This window comes from Natator depressus, chromosome 7 (genome assembly GCF_965152275.1).
Source record: "Natator depressus isolate rNatDep1 chromosome 7, rNatDep2.hap1, whole genome shotgun sequence".
Taxonomy (NCBI): domain Eukaryota; kingdom Metazoa; phylum Chordata; order Testudines; family Cheloniidae; genus Natator; species Natator depressus.
The window spans coordinates 23,919,857-23,933,739 of record NC_134240.1 but is presented as its reverse complement, the minus strand read 5'-3'; the positions used below and the strand labels follow the sequence as shown (position 1 = coordinate 23,933,739).

The 13,883-nt window shown below is 49.6% G+C and overlaps 1 protein-coding gene across 3 annotated transcripts in view; it reads left to right on the top strand.

The window, feature by feature from the left end:
- CELSR3 (cadherin EGF LAG seven-pass G-type receptor 3) overlaps positions 1-13,883 on the top strand; it is a 66,527-nt gene that overhangs the window by 4,810 nt on the left and 47,834 nt on the right. The gene's annotated exons all lie outside the window — the stretch shown is intronic.

The following is a 13,883-nucleotide window of genomic DNA, read 5'->3' as shown; positions in this document are numbered from 1 at the left end:
CAGAGGCACAGATGGATTAAGTGACTTGCCCGAGGTCACACAGGAAACTGATGGCAGAACCAAATTTGAATGTAGATCTTGTGAGTCCCAGTCCTTTGCCTTTACCACAAGACCATCCTTCCTGCCTTGTAGAGGCTGTTTCTTGAAATACCAAATAACCTACGTGTGACTTGTAGAAGGAGGTGGGGGAGGTGTCCATTTGGAGGGTATCAGTGACACAGGCTAAGTTATGTAGCTGTGTCTAGGGAGGCTTACATTATTCATGACTTTCCACAGATCCTCACCTTCCATCTAACCCTTCCTCCTCCTTCCCCCACCCTACCAGCTCATTTAGTGAGTGAGCTTGGAAAATAAGGCCCTTGTTCCTTTCAAAAGATGGAGTATGGGCTTTAAATGGTGATATGTTCAGTCCAGCCCAGCGTACTCAGCTCCAGCGCCTCACTAGATTGAGGTTCTTTAGGGGTTAATTGTAACTGCAGGGCAGGGTAATATCATATTCAGACACACACATGCACAGGCTGATTACTAGAGATGGGGGGAGCCATGCTGACCTTTCTTGCTTCTGCCAGAGTATGTTTATGCAGGCTCTGCCTCCTAACACACTTAACCCTGCACAAAGGCAGGGGGAAATCACATTTCAAGGCCTTGCACTAAACTACCTTAGAACAACAAGGCTTTTGAAATTACCATGTAATTATTTTCCAGTGGAAGTGAGGCTAGAAAAAGCTAAGCTCACAGTGGCGAGAAGGATAAGAAAGGAAGCCCAGTCATGCAGGAGGGGAGCAGAATGGAAAATGTGCCTTTTGTTGGTTTCGGTGGGCACTAGGGGTGTTTAGGTTTGGACCCTGCTTGTAAGAATATCACCTTCCTGTAGCCCTGGCATTTTTTATTATTTTGTTATTTACTGAGCACCATCCATACACTTTATAAACATATAGTGATGGAAGGCCCAAAGCTCACAGTCAGAATCAACACAAAATTATAGTGACATCTAAAGAAAGGGCTAGGGGCATTTTGCAGATTAAAATGAACTTAAATTAAGATTTGATTACACTGTTCATTTCTATACAGTGCAGTCTTAAAGCTACTGTATCAAAATGAACTTCCTTCTGTAACCCAAGTGCATTCATTTCTGAAGATCCACAGCAATAAAAGCACATTGGTAAGATACCCAGAGCTATTATCATATAACAGACCAAGAACATTCCCAGTGTGGGAGAAGCTTTCATTGCTCTGCGTGGGTTTTTGGTCTCTTTCGTAAAATGCTAGAGGGCTACAGCCTGGAAGGAAGGCTCGAATGTAGCACTACACTAAAGAATAGATTACCACTACACTGAATATATGAATATATGAAACAGAATATACCAAGTGCCTGTTCAGTCTCCATCTCTGTTTGGCTGCCAGCTGTATTTGTTATCTACTAGGATCATGTCATTGGTAGGGTTAATATGGCGTGAGGAGGAAGGGAAGACTGTGATAGTACTAAAACAATATTATTCCACAGGGACTGAAATAACAAAACCACTGATAGGCAGCAAAAACAATAGACTTCTTTGGCTCAGAGGCATAAAGTGTTTGAGTTGGAGTGGCAGGTCTCAAAGGGAAACGTACAGGAGTTTCCTGAGGGTGATTGGATGGATCCCCCTATAATCCCTCTGAAAGAACCAATGTCAGACCTACACTCTGTCCAAAGAAGGCTGGATGCAGCTCCCAATGGAGCCAATCATCATTAGTGTCCTCTGTGCATAAAACCCACTTTGGGGTTATTGCATCTTCATTTTAAGCATCTGCCACTGTTGAGCCAGGATACTGGATTAGATGAGCCATTGGTCTGACCTGGTATGGCAAGTCCTATGGCAGGCATCACTGCGTGAGCCTTTTCCTCAGAAGTGACAAGATCAAACCCACCATGCACAATAGCTAACTAGTTCATGGCAGCTAGCTTTTTGCATGAAACTTTGTCTCATCAGTGCTTGAAATCTTTCACAGTGGGTATCAATGCACAAAACCTTCCACATCCTGGCAGGTGGTGAGAGTGCATGCCCAACTCAAACCAAAATGGGTTGCACTTTGGAGTCCGACTGTAGCAGTTGTTGCCCCTCCCAGACAGCTCTGGTGACTAGTCTTTACCAAGTGGCCAGGAGCCTGAGAACTTGCAGCTGTCATCCGTGCCTCTGTTACTCCAGACTGCACAATTGTAATATGCTCTATTTAGGGCTACCTCTGAAGTCCACCCTGAAATGCTAGCTGGTTCAGTATGCAGGGCCTGGGTGGCTCACAATGAGTACATAACATTGTTCGTTCACATCTCTGAATTAGACTCCTGTTTGCTTCTCGGTGCCATTCAAGGTGGTGGTGATGCTCTTTAAAGCTCGGAAAGGTCTGGGAACCAATTATCTAAGGTGCCTCTTACCTTATACTTCACCATGGCATTTAAGATCAAATGGGGTGCATTTGTTGTCAGATCCTTAGTTTAAACACTGAGTCAAATCCCTCTATTGAAGTCAATGAAGTTACCATAGGGCTGAATTTGCCCTCCATTGTTTGTTGCCAAGTTTTTCTCTGGAGAGGCCCTACTTTTGGAACTTGCTCCCCTTGCAGGTCCATTATTAGTAACCTTTAGGGCATGGCGCAACACACACTTATTTAGGTTAGGTGTTAAGTAACAGTTTGGCGGTGTCCTTGGATGTTATGTTTTAATCTCCATATTTAAAGCTGCCAAGGCAAGAGGCCCTGTAATTAATTTAGTGATAATACACTCTGCAAGTTAAATTTGACCAGATTCACAAGATCTCACAATTCCCCCAAATTATATATATCATGAACTTGAAAGAGCTGCTGATGCCTCCTGGAAAACAGAGAGGAACATTTACCTCAGAAAAAATTCTCTCTTAGTTTATCTTTCCTTTCATGCCTTACTCCTAAAGACATTTTCATAAAAAACACCAAGATCTTTCCAACACAGGCATCTCTCTTGCTCCTTATTCCCAAATGTGAATGTTGTGAATCTTTATTTGTGATGGCATCATCATCTCTTAGGCAACTGATTGTGAGGCTACAAACAGGATTATGACATGAGATGGGGAAAGAAACATCAGAGGCTGCTGAGCTCCTAAAAGACAAAGGTCCCAGAGGACATACAGAAAAGCTGGTGTTCAGGGAGAATTGTTTCTGAATAAAATGTTTTCTATGAGGCATTGATTCCTCTGTATCTTTGGTTTATGGGGCCTGGTGATTGAAGTGTTAGGAAAAACAACAGTAAGATTGTATATTCTGCATCCCTCGCTGTTTCTGCTTGGCGTGGCATTGGGCACCAGAAAAAGAGACATTAAGCTATCATTGGGGGAAAGGGACTACTGAGACATTCAGGCTTGAGTATTAACCATAAACTGGGATATCCTGAATTGAACTTGTTCCCTGTACTTTGGAGATGGGCTTCAAGTGTGCAGCACTAGTCTCTGATGGCTGCTTCGTCAGGCAGCATTTGTCATGAGCAGATGTAATTGTGTCATAATGTAGCATCTACTGATGTTCACTCTGGGGTCAGAGGTTTGAATGTGATTGGTGGTTGGCTTTCTGCTAGGTCCGCTGGCTTTCACTTACCCAGTATCTTTAACAGTATAGTGCCTACAGCTTCCACCATGGATGGACCCAAACCTACTGTTATGGAGGTGTTCTCTGGCGGAGAGGGACACAAAGCCTCTGCACAGCTCTCACACACTAATGCTCTCTGCTCCAGGGTGCTGAATGACACAGCAAAGTGTGTATATGTGGGGGGGGGGAGAAACCGAGGGAGCCCCAAGGCTTTGAGAAATGAAGAGGCCCCAGTGTGACTGAAGAGGAGATAAAGATGCTAGGCTGCTTTAGCAAGTCTGGCCATGCTGCTCTGCTCCTTTCTTCCCTCTCCTCTTCAGAGGGTGTTTTACAGAATGTGACTGCAATTTTATCTTCCGTTCTCAGGCCATTAACTCAAGAGCAGCCTCTGAGACCTCACAGCCTCTCTTCACTTGCAAAGTTAGCCTGGGATGGTCCATCATAATGCAGCACTGAGTACCTCATGGACTGAAACAAGGCCAGGCTGGTAAATGAATGGAGAAGAACCCTCCCTGACCCCCATCAAATGAGATCTAATCATCTCAACCTGTCTGAAAGGAGAAAGAGCGGTGTAGGTGTGGGACAGGGATAGGAGGTGGTGCAGCTTGGAAGAAGAATGGGAAGTGAGGAGCTGACAACTGATTCCTCTCAGGCCATATAGATAGATATCTCCTCTGGGAGTAGGTGGGTGGAGTGGGTGGCTGAGCAGCTTTCCAGCTGTATAGCTGGCTCTCCCTTGGGTAAGTGAGAGAGACAAGGAGGGTGAGGTAATATCTTTTATTGGACCAACTTCTGTTGGTGAGAGAGACACGTGTTCAAGCTACACGGAGCTCCTCTTGGAAAGCTTGTCTCTTTCACCAACAGAAGTTGTTCCAATGAAAAATATTACCTCACCCCGCCTCGTCTCTCTAATATCCTGGGACCAACCCATCTACAACAAAACTGCAAACACCTGGGACATTCAGGCATGCAGGCCTATCCAGGGCCCCTGTTCTCTCAGGATAGTTGGGCTTATCCTGAGGGGGTGGAGCACTTTGATCTGCTCCCTCAGTCTCTATAGCTCTATACCTCTCCAGCTTTGTACGTGGTTATTGTAAACCTCAATTCAATGCAAAAGTAGCAATCCCTCCTCCCTGCTGCTGAACCTGGGTGTGCCCTGAGGCTGGAAACTCTCTTTCCCGCCTCTCCTTGCTACCTTCCCTGTGGGCAAGTTTCCAGGACACACCTCTTTGTAGGACATGAATAGCCGCCAATATCTGGCTCTCCATCCATTCACCAGGGCCGGAGTTAATCAGAATGGCTGAGGAGTCTGTGATTAAATGGTTCCCAGGGGTGTTAGTGCCTCCAGTCAGCTTTGGGGTTTCTTTGTTTTTTTGGAGGGTCATTCCCTGAGCCATCTGCGTCCCCTTAATGTGGCAGGGACAGGGAGGCCAGGCAAAGGCCTGAGCTCCACCACAGGCAGCACTGTCAGTGGGATGCGTTGTGTTTTGCAGACAGTGAATACTGAACAGCCCACATGGGGTCACTTGGACTAGCCCCCCCGCCCCCTTGTGTAAAGCAGGGGCTGGGTGGTATGTTACAATGAACAGATCTTCAGGCTGGCGCAAGCCGGGAATGCATTGTCAAGGCCTGGTGGAGTCTCTATCACAGCTTTGTGCTTCAGAAGCACCATCTATGGTCTGGATTCTGGTATCGCTTGTCGTCAGACGTGAAATGAGTTTGCCAGTCTCAGTGTCATCCCTAGTCTGCTGCACTAATATGGCACAAGGCCATTCTGTGAGGACAGGGGGAAATAGGGGATCCTCCAGAAATCTGGTCTCAGGCACATTCCATTTGTGGGGAAGTGCCCCTCGGAATGACCATCTCAGCACTTGGGTGAGAAGGGCTGATTCTACACAGTCCAAACTGTCACATTACCGGGATCCCCTTTCATTGCGTCTGAGTTCCCCTCAGGAGACATCAGGGCTGCTTTTTCATCTCCCAGGTCTCCAGAGACGAGGGAAGTCCTGAGATGAGTCCAACGCTGGCTGCCCCACTAGCTCAGTTATCATTTCTGTAGCACGGGACACATGCAGGGCACTTCACACCAGGTCAGATATGCTAAGCAGAAACATAGGAGCAGCTGCTGGGCAGCCGCTGCACCACGTGGGGAATTCCCTGTTTCATCACAGCTTCTGGGACCCACTGGGTCGATCAATCTGAGGTGTTGACAGTCCTGCTGTCTAATGCTGGATAGACGCGTCATCCCTTTCTCCCCAGGCACACATCAGCCACTGGGAGAGCCACTGGGAGAGAGCTCACTGCTCCCTGAGCACATGAGCATTATTTAAGAGGCAGTGAAGGCTTGAGGGGGGTGCAGAGATCTGTGGGCATCAGGTGTAGAGTGATGGAAGGGGGCCCAAGCAGCATACTTGGGGGGTGGGCAGAAGCCCCTTGTTTCTCCCTCCTTAGGCTCTTTCTGCCTGGGAGTGCTGATGCAGCTACAGTGACTTTTGTTGCCTCTCCCTTCCCATGTCTCTCTGCCTCCTACTCACCATAGCCTGAAGGCAGCAGTTCAGGGCTCAAATACAGGGCAGTGGGGATGAGGGGCATATCCCAAGTCTAGCCAGCAGCATCTGAATGGGGATGGAGAGCTTGTTTCCTTCATCCAAAGGCTTCTCTAGACAGGTGCTAATTGTGCTTCCCAGCCTCAGGGCAGACAAGGCCAAGGCCAAAGCCAAGACACCCAGCCCCCTGCCTCCAGTCCAGCATGTCACCTTCTCACTGCTCAGAGGTTCTGCTGCCAGTCATTCTCCTGTCTGACCCAGAACTCAGACCCACGTCAGCTAAGCTCTAACAGCTATAAATCAGGTACACGCCCCCTGCCTATTGATTGGCACCGAACACCGTGTGAGCATAGTGAAGGGTGCTCCTCTGTCTATGGGTGGGAGCCAACTGGGACGGAACCAACCAAACACACACATTGTACTTGCAATTACTGGAAAAGAAAATGGACAAGGAAAGAGGAGGCAACGGGCCTGCAGTGCACAGTCTCAAATCCCCTCCCTTCCTCCAGACAGTGGGCTGCAATGCAAGGTCCTAACAACCTCCCTCTCACGTGGACAAAGAGGCTGCCATGCTGGGACCCCAGCCCCTCCTGATTCTGATAAGGGTACTATAGGGGATTTCAAAATCAGTGCTAGAGCAGCAACCTCCCTGAAAAGCTCATTGACGAAGCTGAGCAGAAAGGGCCAAAGGGCTGCTGTTTATTTGGAGACCTTCATATCTAGGGCTTGTAAAAAATCCCATTTAACATTTCCCCTCTGCCTGGCACCATGCATCCCCACGTGCCTGTGACAGAGTGCTAGGAGCCTAGAACCCAGGGTATGGCTACACTGCAAAATAACCCTGCAGCAGCAAGTCTCGGAGCCCAGGTCAACTGACTTGGGCTCGTGCTACAGGGCTAAAAGCAGCAGCGTAGACATTCCCACTCAGGCTGGAACCCAGGCTCTGAGACCCTCCCCCTCGCCAGGTTCCAGAGCCCAGGCTCCAGCATGAGCATGAATGCCTACCCTGCTAGACCATGAGCCCTAGGAGCCTGAGTTAGTTGCCCCGGGCTCTGAGACTCACGGCTGCACGGTATTTTTTTTCAGCGTAGATGTCCCCTAAGCCAACATACTAGCTACTTCCCTCAGGGAATGGATTTAATTGGGGAGGCTGGGTGCTCAATGACTTAATTAGGCAGCAGGCTGATGAGCTAATGAGAGCAATCAGCCTGTCAGCTGGGAACAGTTAAAGCACAGGAAGGATGGGTAAGGAAATACAGCAGGGTATGATCTTGCCCTCCCTCTCCCCAGGGTGGACTGAGAGGACGTGTACTTCTAATTGTATGTTGTTGCACAGGGCTGTACTGGTGGAGGGGACCTAATGAAAAGCACTGGTGTCTATAAACTCAAAAGCATGCAGCCTGTTTGTGGTGGTCCAAAGGGTAGAGAAGGCAGCCTGCTAGAGTGCCTCACCACCTCACTACCCTAAGTACCCCTGAAATGGCACAACCACCACGTTTGGGGTGGGGAGGAAGCAGTCAACATCCAGCACCTGCAGGGAAGAGATATGGGGCAAATTTCAGTTCTTCTAAAAGTTCCCAGGGATCTGTCTTGTCCGTACAGGACAAAGGGGAGCTCAGCTTTTAGGGTCTGGTATGAAAAGACTCACTCACTGTAGAGTGGGTGGTGCTCAGTTTACCCCAAAGGAGAGGAAGAGCTGGCATTTGGGTGTTTCACAGCCCTTGACCATTCCTCTAACTTCTGAGGTCTAGATTTCCAAGCTAGACTGATGGTCCTGTGGACTGAAGGCCTCTCTCCTACAGAGCAAAGCAGCGGTGGGGGAGGCTTCCCACCCACCACCTTCTGCCAACAGAAAGACGCCCTGTAATGATCAAAGCAGAGTTTATGCTCCAAGGCCTAGCCAGTCTTTGATTTCTCTGACAGATGTGGCCTTTGTGACTCAGATACCTGTCCACCAGTCCCCAAATCCATTTCACCCAGGGGCCACCAAACAGTCATCCAATTCTGACAACTTCTTGTCAGCGCATTCTTGTCTGGGATTCCAAGTCCACCCAACAAGCAGGAGGAGAGCACACATTCAGGACACCCAAATGGAGGGCTCTTGGTTAGATCACGTTGCCTCTCTCCCTGAGACCTAAGCAGGTAAAAAGCATCCTATTGGTAGTGGTTGGAGCCCGAGTTGTTTTCTGGCCTATGCCAGCCTGTGTTAACCTCTATTCATACTGGGCAGATGGCGATGGTTCCCTCCATTATCCCCACCGCCACCTCCTCTGTGTCAGATGGAGTCAGCAGTGGGGGCTTCACAAGGAGAACTCAGGGGAGATTTTCTGCCTCAATTCCACATGAAATGTAACGAGTTGGATTTAAAATGAAAAGCAAGCCCCCAAGCCATGCACCAGGAGATTAGCTCCTAGGTGATTGCTATGGTGCTTCTCCCCCCACCACCACCCCATTACCCCCCGTCTTTCTCAGCCCTGTTTGAATCTTATCTCCAGAGCTCCAGTCTGTGAGGGAGGCTTCCACCGGAATTTTCAGGGTTGCAGAAAAGCAGTCACCTTTGAGAGTGAGAGAGAGAAAAGGGAGAAATTTCAATCTTTAAATCCTCCCAAGCGCTGAACTTCAAACGGGGCTGAGGAAATCAAAGAGCTGGCGTCTCGGCGCAGCAGCCCTGGAGAGAGCGAAACAATACAGACAAGTTGCACAGGCAGCTCAGAGGCAGAGTGGGCCTGGAGGGGGCTGGAGGAGTGTTGCAGTGAAATGGGGAGCTTGGTACTTAGATACGTTGGCCCTTCATCTCCTGAGACTGAGCTTCCAGTTAGAGCTCAGGAGGGTTTGCAGCTCCCAGTGCTGCCGACAAACCTACAATCACAACCTCCGATGTGGCCGTTTGTGACAGATTGTGCTGGGCTCTGTGATTTGGAGCCTTTAACAGGGATTGGACTGAGTCCCCCAAACTCATTTCACTTGTGAGTGCAGTAAGATCTGACTGCAGCTGTCTAATGGAGTGTCAGCCCTCTTGCGCATCCCAGCAACAATGCCCATTGGTTGTATGTAATGCATGGAAGCCCAGGTTATGTCAGTGCTGCAGGAGATAGCAAATGCAATTATCTCCCATTCGCCAGGGCTGGCAGCACAGACACGGAGCGAGGTGCTGATAATATCTTCCTGCTGTGCTGTCCCTAGGATACAATGGCTCTGTCTGCACCAAGAACTGCCCGTGACCCTGGCTCTCCCTTTCACAAGGCCATGACATGAACAATGTGGGGGAGACCAGAAGGCCTTTTGGGTCCCCCCCAAACCTTCCACTGAGAACACAATGATGCTTCGCTGAGCAGGAGCATTTGGAGGGTGGAAAAGAGATTATTAATGTGAGTTAAAAAGCTCTGTGCACTTACACTAGTAATTAAGGCAGTTCCCCCCTTGGAAATGGTAGGAGCCATTCTGACTGTTGCATGCGGGCCACATCTCGCCTTTGGTGTGGTGTCCTGCAAATGGAGCAGTTACACTGGCTGAGGATCCAGAGGTGCTCTGTTATAGCCGAGAGGAGCAGGCAGCATGGGTTATAGATAGGCAGAGTAGCTGCGAACTCATCTTTCAGTTTTCAGCTGCAGGATAAAATATGAAAGGTGTATAAATAAAAGCACAAAGAGGGCGGAGATGTATGGGCCAGAGCGTAATGACTTGACTTCTTATTCTCCGGAAGCTCTTTTGCTGGAGAGAACCATTCCATCACAATCACGTTGTCCTGGGACTGCTGCTATCACAGGCCCTACTATTGTGCATGGGACACAGAAGAGGGAAAGGCTAGGAAGGAGCCCTCAGGGAAAAGGTAGAGCTCCCCTCTCCTCCAGGCCCTGCCACAGCTCTAGGGGTAGTGACACAGCAGGAAGCTGTGTGCAGAGAAACTGAGTCCTGTGTCTCTAGCAGGTTGGCTATGCAGGAGAAAGTCCCTGCATCTCAGCTGTGTGATTGTGTGTGGTGAGGGGAGCTGAGGTTGTTGGGCTGGGCCACAATCCTTTGGGGGCACAAACTAATGATGCTGCAAACAGTAGCATCCCCTGGGAATCGGGAGTATCTGGGAAAAAGCAGGGCGGGTGGCTGCACCAGTCTGGGGAACAGGCTGCTGTGAGTTCAGCTTGAATGCATCAGTGCACTGTAGAAGACAGGGCCGTGAGGCCTGGCAGAATTGGGTTGATGGGCAGGTCTAGGAGGCTGCTGTTTGTGTGAGCTCAGACAGATCATCGTGCCAGCAACACTGAAACCTCCAAGGAGAGGTCAGTCACTGATGCATAGTCCATGACTTCTTAGCACAGCTGGGGGATTGATAAGGATGTCATTGCTTGGGGGGGGGTGCATTCCAGCAGGACCACCCAGAGACCTCCCAGAGCCCTGAGTCCGTTTGCATCAGTTCTGGGATGGTTCTGTGTCCCCCTCTATCTGGGCTCTAGCATTTGCTAGGCACTGATATACTAACACCCTCCACAAATGGTAACTCTTGGAAGAGGGACCTTCAGAGGAGTGTCCTGAGGGACCTGCAGCTTCTCGAGTTTAGGATATTGGCCTGCAGGTGCCCATTGCTGATTTAGCTCCTCTGAAAGGTCCAAAGGCACTATCAGAACGTGCTCCCCCAGTTGCTGTAGGGGCTCTCCAGGGCATGGAAGGAAGGTTAAGAAAAGGGTCTGACAGTGCGTGGGGCTCCCCAGTGCTGCAAGAGCTTCCTGGTGGTCCACAGAAGGGTGAGTGGGAGGAGGGGAAGCAGTTGCAGAAGGTGGGGTTCCCTCCCAGACCATGTAAGTTGTCCTAGTCACAGTGGCACAGCCCCCATAAATCCACTCGCATGTCTTCCCTTTTCCTGCTGAGATAAATGTTCCCTTTGAACCCTAAGCTATGTCATAAATCAGAGCTCCCCTCCCTTGTGTGTGCTGAGTCCCGAGCCTCAAGATATTCCTTGAACTTGGCACAAAAATGTTAACAATAGTGTGGATTAAAGATGCCCTGTGTTCCTGTGAAAGGGAATGTGCGAGGCCATTCCTGGGGGATCCATTTTCCTGTCAGACGCCAGGCCCAATCTTTCTGCAGCAGACAGGGGAAGAGTAATGCCCCTTTCAGGAAACTGATCAAGGCTCTTTCAAGTGGTGCTTTGCAGAGATGATCACACTGGCTCAGGAAGCGGAAAGGGAGGAGATCAGAGGGAAGGACACTGGTTCTGAAGCCTTCAGGCCTTTTGTGTGGCTACAGGGGACCAGCTCCATCCGTTTCCCAGCCCCCTTCATGTGTTAGCACTTTTAAGGGATATTGGGGTCGGAGGCAGGGTGGCTGAGCTTGGTTTCAGGTGCAAGTCACCTCCCCTGGTCCAGCGAGGTGCTGCTTTGGCATGAGTTGCTGCAGCCGTTCTAAACACTGACGCTGGTGTGAATATTGGCTCACATGGGCCAGTCTTGTTGCTGAAGAAGGTTTGTTTTTAAATCCGGAGTTTCCCAGAATCTGTGTTGCATATGGTGCTGAATCTGATACCCGCATGCAGCTTGTCGCTGCCCAGAGGAGAAGGTCAAACCACAGCCGCCCAGGGAGGAGGCAAGTGAGGAATAGCACCTTGTACGTGTGTAGCGTAAGTGCCAAATGGCACCAGCGCCGCTGTCTAGTAAGTCTGAAGACGGATTGTTCCATGAGATGGTGAATTGCAAGTTTTCCTATGATTATTATAAAACATTCCTATAGCATTGTAAATTTCCTCACTGCCTCGCTGAGCATCAGCAGAGCACATGCCCTGCCTGAAGAGCTTCTGGGCTCAAGAAGAGAAAAATGCACAAGGGGCAGGAAGATGTGGGGGTTACTCATGAAGAGAAGAAGGGTCAGATTCATCCACAGTGTAACTCAGCTGACATCACTAATGAGCGGGGCCTGAAGGGAGCAGGGGTTGTGGGAAGAAGCATCTTCCAGGAAAAGATTTGAAGGAGGAAAGGGATGGGCCCCTCGGTGGGTGTGGGGTGTGAGTGGGCTGGACTTGTGATCAAATGGGGCATTGGAATATTTCCTGACAAAGCCACTAATCGACATCATTAAACCACCCCCAACGAGCGGCGGTAGCTATGTCGGAGGGGAGAGCATTTCTGTTGGTGGCACTTATGTCACTCAGAGGGGTGTTTTTTCACACCCCTGAGCAATAGCAATTGTACTGACAAAAGTGCTAGTGTAGACATAACAGAAACCTACTTTTCCCTAGTTAGATCAGGAAAGGTTAAAAACAGCCATACCAGGGACCAGCAGGCTTAATACAGGGTAGGGTAGTTAGCAGGATGGAAAACTATAGCCCAGGGCGCTCCTGATGAATAAAGAACCCATGGCATTTTTGCAAGATTCAGGGTGTTAGTCTCATTGTCCTGACAAAACCCCAACTGGGTAATTATATTCTTCCATTCTATGGCTAAACCCTAACTTGGCCCTATCTACCTACCTTCCTGCTCATCACCATAGTACCTAAGTTCTAAGCCCTTCCTGTGCTAAACTCTTGTGTGGTGTTGCTGGGAAGTGCTGCTGCATTCCACCCAAAGCTAGATGCGTTTTAGTGGTAGGGAAAGTGGAGTGATGCCGAGTCTAAAGTCGAGGGAAGCTCTGTGTCGGCTGCCAGCAGCAGCCTGGGCACCAGGGGGAAGAGGCAGCCAGCTCAGAATGCACACTGTGTGGAAAGTGATCCCCACATGAATTGAATTCTGTGAAATAGTTGAAGCTTTGAAATGCCCTGTAGAAACCAGTTAATAACAATGGAGTAGGAACAGTATTAGTAGTAACAGTAAGAGCCTGCCTTGTGGCCTTATGTTCTCCTGTCTGCATTGCCATGCAGGTAGGCCCTGGGGGTAGAGGGGGACAGTCTCTCACTGCCAGGGAGACTCCGCGCCATCCCTGCTGGCCTTTGAAGGGAGTCCCACGCAGCCCATTGCCTTGATTGCATGTAGCTCACTGAGATCTGCGGCTTAGAGGAAGGGTCCCTCTCTACTGTCATTCCAGAGGAGGCAGGCTAGCCCCTGAGCATTTGGTGAGCTGATGGCTCTGAATCTGAAGTCATGGGGATGCTGAGTGTTAGCTGCTAGTAGCCTGGACCCCAGGGGGAAGGGGCAGCCAGCTCAGCATGCTCCATGGATGTGCACAGAACTGTGCATGGAACAGGATCCCAGGGGCTGGAGTTTGTTTGCAAGAAAGATAAAGATAAAAGAGAATAAAACAATTCAAGTTGGGGAAGGAAGGAAGAGCAGAGTGAGATGGGGAGCAGAGGAGGAGGAGGAAGGAAGCAGTGAGACAGGCATAGAGCCTTTGAGACCCAGAAGAGAGGAAGGGGATGGGGAGGGAAGGGGGGAGGGAAAAGCAGACAGAATTAATTGTCAGAATACTAGTAGCCAAAACACATTGAAACCCTGTTATCTGCTCTTAGCTCCTGCCACCCCAGTGCTTGCTTACTCCTCAGACCCTCCCCCAGCTGTGCCCATGGCTAGCCAGCACTATTGCTTGCTCACTTTTCTGAGCACCCAATTTGCTCCCAAGTGTGCAAACATCCAAATCAAACAGAAGCTTAGTGGCAGACTCTGCCCAGGTCCAGTGTGTGCTGAGCACAGCAGGCATGCATTCAGGTTGCCTCTGGTGCATACGTTGTTTATATTGTGACGAAGCGGGACTGTTCTTAATGTTTCCTCTGAATAGTGTGGGGGTGCCTCAGTTTCCCCTAGGCAGTTCTTAAGTATCTAGGTGGTG